Source organism: Ambystoma mexicanum, chromosome 10 (genome assembly GCF_040938575.1).
Source record: "Ambystoma mexicanum isolate Mex_15411 chromosome 10, UKY_AmexF1_1, whole genome shotgun sequence".
NCBI lineage: Eukaryota > Metazoa > Chordata > Amphibia > Caudata > Ambystomatidae > Ambystoma > Ambystoma mexicanum.
The window spans coordinates 19,894,110-19,903,224 of NC_090932.1; positions in this window are offsets into that span (position 1 = coordinate 19,894,110).

Consider the following 9,115-nt stretch of genomic DNA (forward strand, 5'->3'; position numbering starts at 1 on the left):
ACCCCCAACCATAGACTCCATACCCTGGGACTGACTACTGTCTCCCAGGGCATGTAAAGTCACCATTGACTTTACTAGTCCAAAATTGTGAACAGAACCAGTACAGACCATCATATTGTGGAAGTACTCGAAGGGGTTAATTTGATTGCCCCTGGGTCTGTTTCCAAGGGGGCACTGACCAGTCCCCCCTTGTCGAGTTTCTGGCTGGTGGCAGTGGTTACCACGCGAAATATTCCACCAGAATATTTCCTATGGGATTTTCCCATTGGTTTTAAACGCACCACTTTTTGGTGCAATGTTAATGATACCGCTGGTTTATTTATTTAATATAAAATCACCGGTCGGGTCTTTTCACCAGAAGTCTTTTCCAAAATGGTGTTTGTGTCCATCTCTGTAACTCCAACCAAGGTCGGGCCCTTTGTTCCACTTTTTGGCAGGCTTCTCCACATAAGCCCTCTAAATGGTGGCACTCTGTCTGGGTTCCACAGGATGTGTGGGTGGGGGAATTGGCACCCAGGACTGTGTTGCCTTAGCAACTCAAGTCACACTCTGTTCTGATTGGCCCAGTGGTGAGCCGCCCGGCTCACCACTTAGCATTTATGAGTGACAGCTAGGCTGTTGAATGGGGGTTTTTCTGCATAAAAGCAGGGCTTTTGGCTTCTGGAACTTGAGAAGTCGCCACAGGACCTAAGAAATCCGAAGAGGGGAGAAGCTGAGCCATCTGCAACGACCTCACCACTTTCCCGACGACAAGAGAAGATCTTCTGCTGTAAGAGTCTTCTCCCTTTGAGCTGGTGGGGACAACCAGTTCGCCATTCCTCTTCCAGGACGTCCCTTGGTTGAATCGCCCATGCCAAGCACCCCGGCGGCCGGATAGCCAAGCTTCACCACTGTGACCGCGAATAAAAGGAACGCACCTTTTAACCGACGAACTCCACGGCTGGTCTCTTCCCTGGGCAGTGCAACGACTCCAAGTTTCCTCCTCAACGAGATCTTCTCTTCCCCTGGCCGAACTGCACCCGCTGCCAGGATCAACTGCCATCGCTGGAGCTTCCTCACTCTTCAAGGTACTGTGTTCTACCTGGCCTCCCTTTCTGCGGATTGCTAAAGGTGACCCTTAAATCCTTGGCTTTCCAACTGGGTTGGCCCCAGACCTTCTAACTTTATCTTCCGCATCAAACCAACCTCCTTTGAACATTTCCGCAAAGACTTGAGTGCTTTTTAAACTGTGTGATCTTGGGCACATTTCGCCTTGCTCCATTTAAAGTGGGCCTGGCCTATGAACTTTGGCTCTACAGTAGACTCTGCCTTCACTAACTTGCTGTGATCTTAGAAAAGTGTTGGGAACTGTTTTATTTTTATGACCTGCCTTTTTCTCTCCCTTCAACCTAATTATTGGAGTGCCATCTAAGTTACGCGCTCACCTCTGTTTTTATAAATAGTGCTGCTTTGACCTAGACTTGCCTAGTAATTATTAAGGGAGGTGTGTATACTTTATCTGACTGTGCTTGAACTTGCTTTGATTTATAGTGCTTAGTGTATTTCCTCAAGTGTGTTTTAAATAAATAATTATATACTTTTGATACCAAGCTCTGGTCAGTGTTTGCTTGCTCTACTGTGTTTTTAGCCCTATTGTGTATCCTCTGTATACTGCCCTACTCATTTTGAGAGAAGTCTGACTGCTCAGCCACAGCTACCAGGTAAATCTGGGTGGTGCGGACTGCTACCCATTTGGGTTTTCTGCTTACTCCTGTAGTCTTAATCTTCTTGCAGTGTTCCCTAACACCCATCGTGTGTATCATCCCCAAGGGTTATTCCACGATACTCAGCTTTCACCCACATATACCTCGCCTGGTCCCCAATTATAGCGACCATCAAGCTCTTGATATCACCCACTGCCGGGGGCACCCTGATGTTTGCTTTTCTAACTCATATATCCGCTTACCCGCCCCTGATGTGAGCTGTGGGGGAGCCTTAATCAAATTATTCTTATCCAAACCTGGATCAGGGCACATACTGTGTCCTCCCTACCCCCTTATGTTTGAGGGGCATCTGCATCTTTGCCCCACTTCCCACACCCTTCTTCATAATTCCCTTTTTCCTTGCTAACCCCATCCGGCCGACCCTATTCTTCCACCTGCCCTCCCCCCCACAAGCCTTCTACTTGGGGGTAACTCTCAGCCGCCTCTTCACCCCTTCCTTCTTCTTCACCATGTCCCTCACCCAACATGCCATTGTCTTCCTCCCTCTCATCGTTTCCCCTACCGTATTCTCCTGTCCCCAGATTGCCCACTCACCCTTTCTTCCCTCCTTCTCAACACATATGCTTCGTATTCCTTCATTATCCATCCTGAGCAAGAAGCCCTCTGATTTCCATTCTCCAGATCCTTGTTCTGACACCCTTACATCCCTCGCGTCTCTTGAGGATGCCTGCATCCTATTCAGCTCTGCTAGCAACTCTTTCAATCTTTCTTCAAACACTCTTGATCTGACACCTGTGGATGCCAATACTTCTGGCGGGTGTGCATATGGGGGTGGGGGAGCGGTAGCCTGTGGTGATGCTGATGCTGAAGGGGTCCCTATCACAATGGGCACATATGTTGGATTTGTGTCCCCGTCTGAAGGATACGTTGTCAAGGGATATAATCCCCAGCGTTTCGCTTGTGCCCCACCCTCTCCTTGTCCCCTCCGGCACTTTCCATCTTTCTGTATCTGTGCCCGCTCCATCCTCTTGGTCCTCTGTGTCTTCAAACATTCACCAGAAATCTATAATTTCTTTTCTCTTCTGTAGCTGTTTACCCTTATACTTACCTACTAAAAATGTGGACATGTGTTCCAAGATGCTCTTTTTTGGGAGCCCTGCTCTGGCCATGGGCAGAGCATCCTCCTCCGCCCGTCTCTGCGAGCCTGTCACTATACAGTGGAGGGCCTTGTATATATATTCTATTGGTGTTCTTCCCCCATTCTGGTGCTGTCTATGTCTTACTAACCCCACAAAGGCCCGCTCATGCACCGCGCATGCTGCCACTGCTTGTGAGAGTCGATAAAAAAAAGAAAATCAGCTCTCACCCTTTTCTGTTCCTCCGCCGAGCACCCACACTACTTCACAAAACCATCCAATGCCACACCAGGCAGCAACACACACAGTTAATGCCCCTCCTAGGGCCTGTTCATCATCCAATAAAACACGAATACCAACATCCTCTTTGTCGTTCCCTCTCCTGACCTATGGACTCTACATATGGTCACTCTGCACCCTCCCTACTCTTCCTCCCACATCAATGGTGGCACCCACTGGGAGGTCGTTAGGGAGAATTCTCCAGAATGGCTAATTTCCCTTACCTACTGAGTCCCTCAGCAGCTTTGCTGGATTTCTAGAATTTATTTTTTTCACCAGGTAAGAGTGTGAGCCTTTTTTCCCACTCTTACATGTGTTTTGCCGTGTGTTTTACATTTTTGTGTTCATAGACTGTGGAGCCTCACCTACTCCATGGGCATCATCTTTTTACTGTGCAGTGACACAGGGTTGTCTTTTTCAGACTTCCCACTTTAAACTCCATTTTCTGGGACTGACTACTGTCTCCCTGAACATGTAAAGTTGCCATTGACTTTATTAGTCTTTTTAAATTCACAGACCCAGTACAAACTATCTTACATAGAGTACTGGAATAGGTTAATAGTTATCCCTTTTTGTCTGTCTCTCATGGAACATTATTTCGTTCCCCTTTCTTTAAGATTTGGCTGGTGGCAGTGGTATCTACCATATTTTCCTACCGCGGTCTATGAAAATAGCCTGGGCACTGTTTTTGGCTGTGTTAGTAGCCTCAAACTTAAACTCGCTGGACCCAATTTTCTTTTATTTGCTTCCGGCTGGGTTTATTCGCCATTTCTTTTTGTAAATGTCTTTCTCGTGTTTCACTCTGTGCGCCAAACCAGGTTTGGTTCCTTTGTTCGCCGTCCTTTGGTGGGCTTCTGCACAGAAGCCCTCCTTAGGCACCTGAGAGTCTAGGTAGACAGGATGTAAGGGAGGGGTTTTAGGTCCCCTGCACAGGGTCTCCTTGGAGACCCAAGTCACACTCTTGTTTGCTTGGCTATGTGACTGTCCTGCCAGGACAGCCACCCTGCTGTGTGATTGACAGCCAGCTGTGTGAATGGGGGAAAACTGCATAAAAAGCAGGTCTCAGGGACTTGTAAGGCAGAGTCACCGCTGGATCGGGAGAACCGAAGAGAAGCTGAAGGAAGAGGACCACTACCACAACTGAACCTTCTGGTGAAGCCCTGCTGCGGGTCCGAATCTCCAAACTTCGACGACAGAGAAGATCTGCAAGGAATCTTCTTCCCTTGAGCTGGTGGGATCAACCAGTTCGCCAAACACCAAGCAAGGCCTCCCTCCCCAGTTTGAATTTGCTGTGCACAGCTGCAGTAAACCAGATAGCCAGGAGGACCGGAACCCTGTTTGGGTTTTAAGGAGCGCACCTTTTATTTGTTGCTTTGCTCTGCTGCTGGTTTCTTCCCTGGGCAGTGCTGGACCCTCCAGTCTTCCCCCTTCGTGTCAGTCCGACAGCCACTTCAGGAACTGTGAGCCTGCAGGGTCTGCCAGGAACTTCTGCCTCAGCTACAGCATCTTCTAAGGTACTGTTCAAACTCGGTTGTCCGTTCTGTCTGACCGTGGTGAAAGTATTTTAAATCTTTCGCCAATCCGAGGGCTTGTCCTTCTCTACTCTTAAATAACTTTTCCTTCGACCAACTTCGTTTCGAACTCTTGGCAAAGACTTAACCGCAAAGTACTCTGAACTGTGTGATCCTCTGCAAAGACTCTGAACCATTAACATTGACCCAGGCATATTGATTTGAATCCTCATTGTAGCAAGCCTTTTCTAAATTGCTCTGCCTACTTACTTGTTAGTGCTGCTTAATATTTTGTATAACATTGTCTTTCCCTCCCTTTTTAAATAGCTGGAGTGCCATTTTGGTGACACTTCATTTTGAGCTTAACTTGTCCAGAATTGATTGGGTGTTGTGTAGTATATTAAGATTGTGATTTTTCTGCTGCTTTACTTAGTGAACTGTTTTACAAATTAATGTGTAAACAAATGCATATTCTTTTACTCAGAAACCTGAGACAGTGTTTGTTTGAACCATAGTAATTGCTGTCCTTTGTGTAACTCCTGATACTGCTCACTTTACTCTTGCGATAAGTCTGGCTGCTCAGCCATCGCTACCACTTTACTGTGTAGTACAGGCTTGTAACAAAGGTGAATTTGTACTTGCACTTGTAGTCTCAATTGTATGTGGTGTTCCCAAAGGGTACTGCATATGGTTCTGCCTAACAGAGGTCCTTCTTGCCTTCTGCTCGACCTCCAGGTCATCATAAATGTATATCAAAATGGTACTGTCTTGGTACAAGGGCCCCAATACAACCTCCTTCTTTTTGATAGGCTCCTCCCAGGCCAGTCCATCCTTTCCGTCTCAGAATGGGCTTATCTGACATCTTCTCCTCCTCTTCCCAACTCCTCCTGCTGGGGATCTTAACATCCATCTGGACTCTCCTGACTTTACAGGAGCTTTCAGAGACCTATGTGACTCACTCTCTCTCCATTCTACCCTCTGGTCCGACGCACACTGCTGGCCCCACAATGGATGCTCTTATCTCCACAGACATCCCTCTCTCTATCCCTCTCTCTATCCCTCTCACTATCCCACTTCTCGTGGACTGATCACTCTCTTCTCACTTGAAGCTTTCCTCTCCTTTAGCACTGGCACACCCTGCACTGCCTCTGACCGTCAAGGTCATCCAACCCATGAAAAAAGTGTCAGTGGCTGACTTTGCCTCCACCTACTCTCCTCCTCCTACCCTTGCAGCTGACTCCCACCCTGATAGAGCCATCTCTAAGTTTCTCATTTCCATCTCCAATGTTCTCGACATCTTTTCCCCTGTCATGAGGGTCTGACTGAAGCCTGCCAAATGACTCTGACCTGGCTGACCTTAAACGCAAGTGCAGGGCAGCGGAACGGAAATCGGGATCTTCAGGCGCACCCTCTGACAAGCTGGCCTGCCATCTTCTGCAAAGGCAATATAGACTCTGCATCCGGTCCAAGAAAAGAGTCCATGTTCAAGCCCACATCTCTGCGGGATCCAACAACATTGCCTACCCTTTCAAAGTCTGTAAAGAACGGGCCAATCCTACTGCATTCTCTTCCTCTACTGAACCCACCCAGGCCCTTTGCACAGCCCTTGCTGCATACTTCATCACCAAAACACAGGACATCCTGTCTTCTCTCTCCTCCACACCATCATCTCTTAGGCCACCCTCGATGACCCCCACCACTCCCCATCTTCTCTCCTCCCACTCCCCTGTCACACCCGAGAGGTCTCTAGACAAGTCCCGTCTATGAAAGCTTCTTCCAAACAGGTGGACCCTTGCACCTCCAAAACCATGAAGGACAACATTGACTCTCTGACTCCAGCCTTGGCAGCCCTCTGCAACCTCTCTATTTGCCACTGGCGTTTTCGCCACTTCTCTCAAGCCTTCTCTTGTACACCCTCTGCTCAAAACACCCTCTCACAACCCCATTACTCTGGCAAAATCTCACCCGATCTCCACCACTCCTTGTCGGAATAGAAACAATATTATGCCTCCTATTGTAACAATTGTATGTGTATTGGCCTACACCAAGTTGTCTAAACATCATATGCGAACAAACTTCACGGCAAGGTCTTGACCTTAGAGAAAGTAATGTAAATCTCCATCTTGGATTCAGCCGCCATTTTAGGTTCTCTTGTTATGTAGATGTCACCCTGAACATCAAAATGGAGGCCAAATGACATTCTGAGTAAAACTTTGGCCGTTGTGACCTCCGTGCAAATGAATAATTAATATGCCTGCAGGCCACTTGTCGGGGTCGCGAACTGAGACCTTGTCCTACCAGTGACCTATATGTAAATGTACAAACATTTCAGTGAAACTAATCGAAATGCATATATTAAAGGATTGACCTGGCAAGGAACCCATAGACCTGTTTCACAGAATGGTTAACCCGCAAGAGGGTTGGCCAAGGGCTGGACAAATTGTATAAAAAGCCCAGGTATTCCAATGTGCGGTCTCTCACTAACACATCAACCCCTCGTTGAAGTTCGTTATGTTACTCTGAGAGCCGAATAGCTATCCGTTTGCCAATTGACTTGGTAACTGTTGTAGCTTTTAAATAAAGCACTTGTATGTTTCTTTGTAACCTGTGTTGGTGTGTTTCTTTTTGGGCTTCCCGGCCTCATATTATTTTTCTGTTTTCACAGTTGGCAGCCGAATAGGGACCCTCAAGATTGATGCCGGATCATTGAAGGATTGACACAGACTATCGAACCGGGATCGGACGGTGTGATACTGCCGGCCTGACCGAACGAGACACGATACCTCGGCAGCGCTGCACGATCCGATCCTTGGACGATAGTCGTGTGGTCTGACACGGCATCTTGACGAGGGTCCATTTTTTGAGGCGGGCAGATTTGTCGAAACCACCAAACACAAGGTAAAATTCGTTAGGTAAGTTCTTTGGTAAACCGTACGGTCCTCCTTAGGTTTGGTCAGGTGTAGTCGTGACCCGACTCTTAATTTAACCCTGACAATTTGAACTTGCGTATTGTATCTGCAGACACAATTACTGACCAGGTAACACCAATTTTTTGTGAAATGCCTGGGAAATTGTCTAGCTGCTTTTGGGCTCTGTTCCGCAGCGATCGACAATATTTGGAATTTAGCCGCCCGGCACAACAGGAGGGGTCGCCGGCGTGTCCTTTGTACTGTAAGCATGGCATTGGAAGTATAGTATTTAATGATATTTGGCACAGACAAACCAGACATGCCTCCGAATTTCAGTGGCCAATCAATGGTAGTTTCGAGATCCCCCGTATTGAATACCTAGAATCGGTCTTGCTAAAGAAGAAGGCCAGACCTGTAGCATTTGATATTTTGCAAAATTGGAAAAAAGAAGCGTTGCAGCAGCTTAAAAGTAGGGATAAACATGCACGCCATCATAAAACAAATGCCGAAAAGGCGTTGTTATATGATAAGGAAAAATATTCAGAGTCAGTCAAAAATATGGATAGGGCTTTCTCACTCTGTATCCAGAAAATCTATCCCTCTAAAGATTTCCATGTTTCTGAAGAATTTATTGAAAAATTGTTAAACGAACGCAGGCCTGGTGCCTCTGCACCACCTCCGTATAATCCTCTCCCTGGCGCTCTGCCCATTCCTGCTGTTATTCCTGCTGTTATTCCTGTTCCCCCTGTACAACTTACTGTTCCTATTCCTCCAGTTGTTGTTCCTCCACCTATTCTACCACCCCTTCCTCCTGCACCGATAGTTGCACTCCCATTGAATTTGCCCGCACCTCCGCTCCCGAGTGGTTTTGTACTGACTGAAGTTGATCAGGGTGCAGGGTCAAGAATTGTTACTCAAAATACTGTCTCTGCAGAAAAGAAACGGGAATTATTCGCATGGGCTAAGCATTGTATGGAGAGCGGTGATCAAGCTGACGTTCTCTCCACATTATCAAATACGGGCAATTTTCCCGAGAAAAATGTTTTTTATTAAAGATTTGGGGACTCATTTATGTGTAATGTGGGGTAGATTACATAATACGGATTTTCCACAAGAGTTGAGGGATCTAAATACTTTAGCGCTTTCGAGGGACACTGAGGAGAAAGTACATGGTCGTGTTGAGAGGTTGTTTGAATATAGGAGGCACTTAGAAAAATTATGGGATGAGGATGGTGAAGACGACAGTATGTATGTACAGAAACGGTTTCTTCCGTGTCGTAGATCGGCATCTGAGGAAGTACGAATTTGCACCAAAGATGCGATTCGATGGATCTCGGATTCATCGATACCGCCGGATGAAGTATATGACACGTATAGTCAGTATACAGTAGAAATGCAGAGGAAGGTGATTCAGGTAATGGTACAGTACCTGCAGGATGAATGTGTAAGGAAGAAGGTTAGTTGTCCTATAGAGTTATTGGGTGTTTGTAAGAGGGCTTTTTCGCCCGACACTTTTTCGACTGCCTTAGCGCTCGACCTGGCTCTGTTGCTTAGTAAGCGATCGGAATTACCTATAT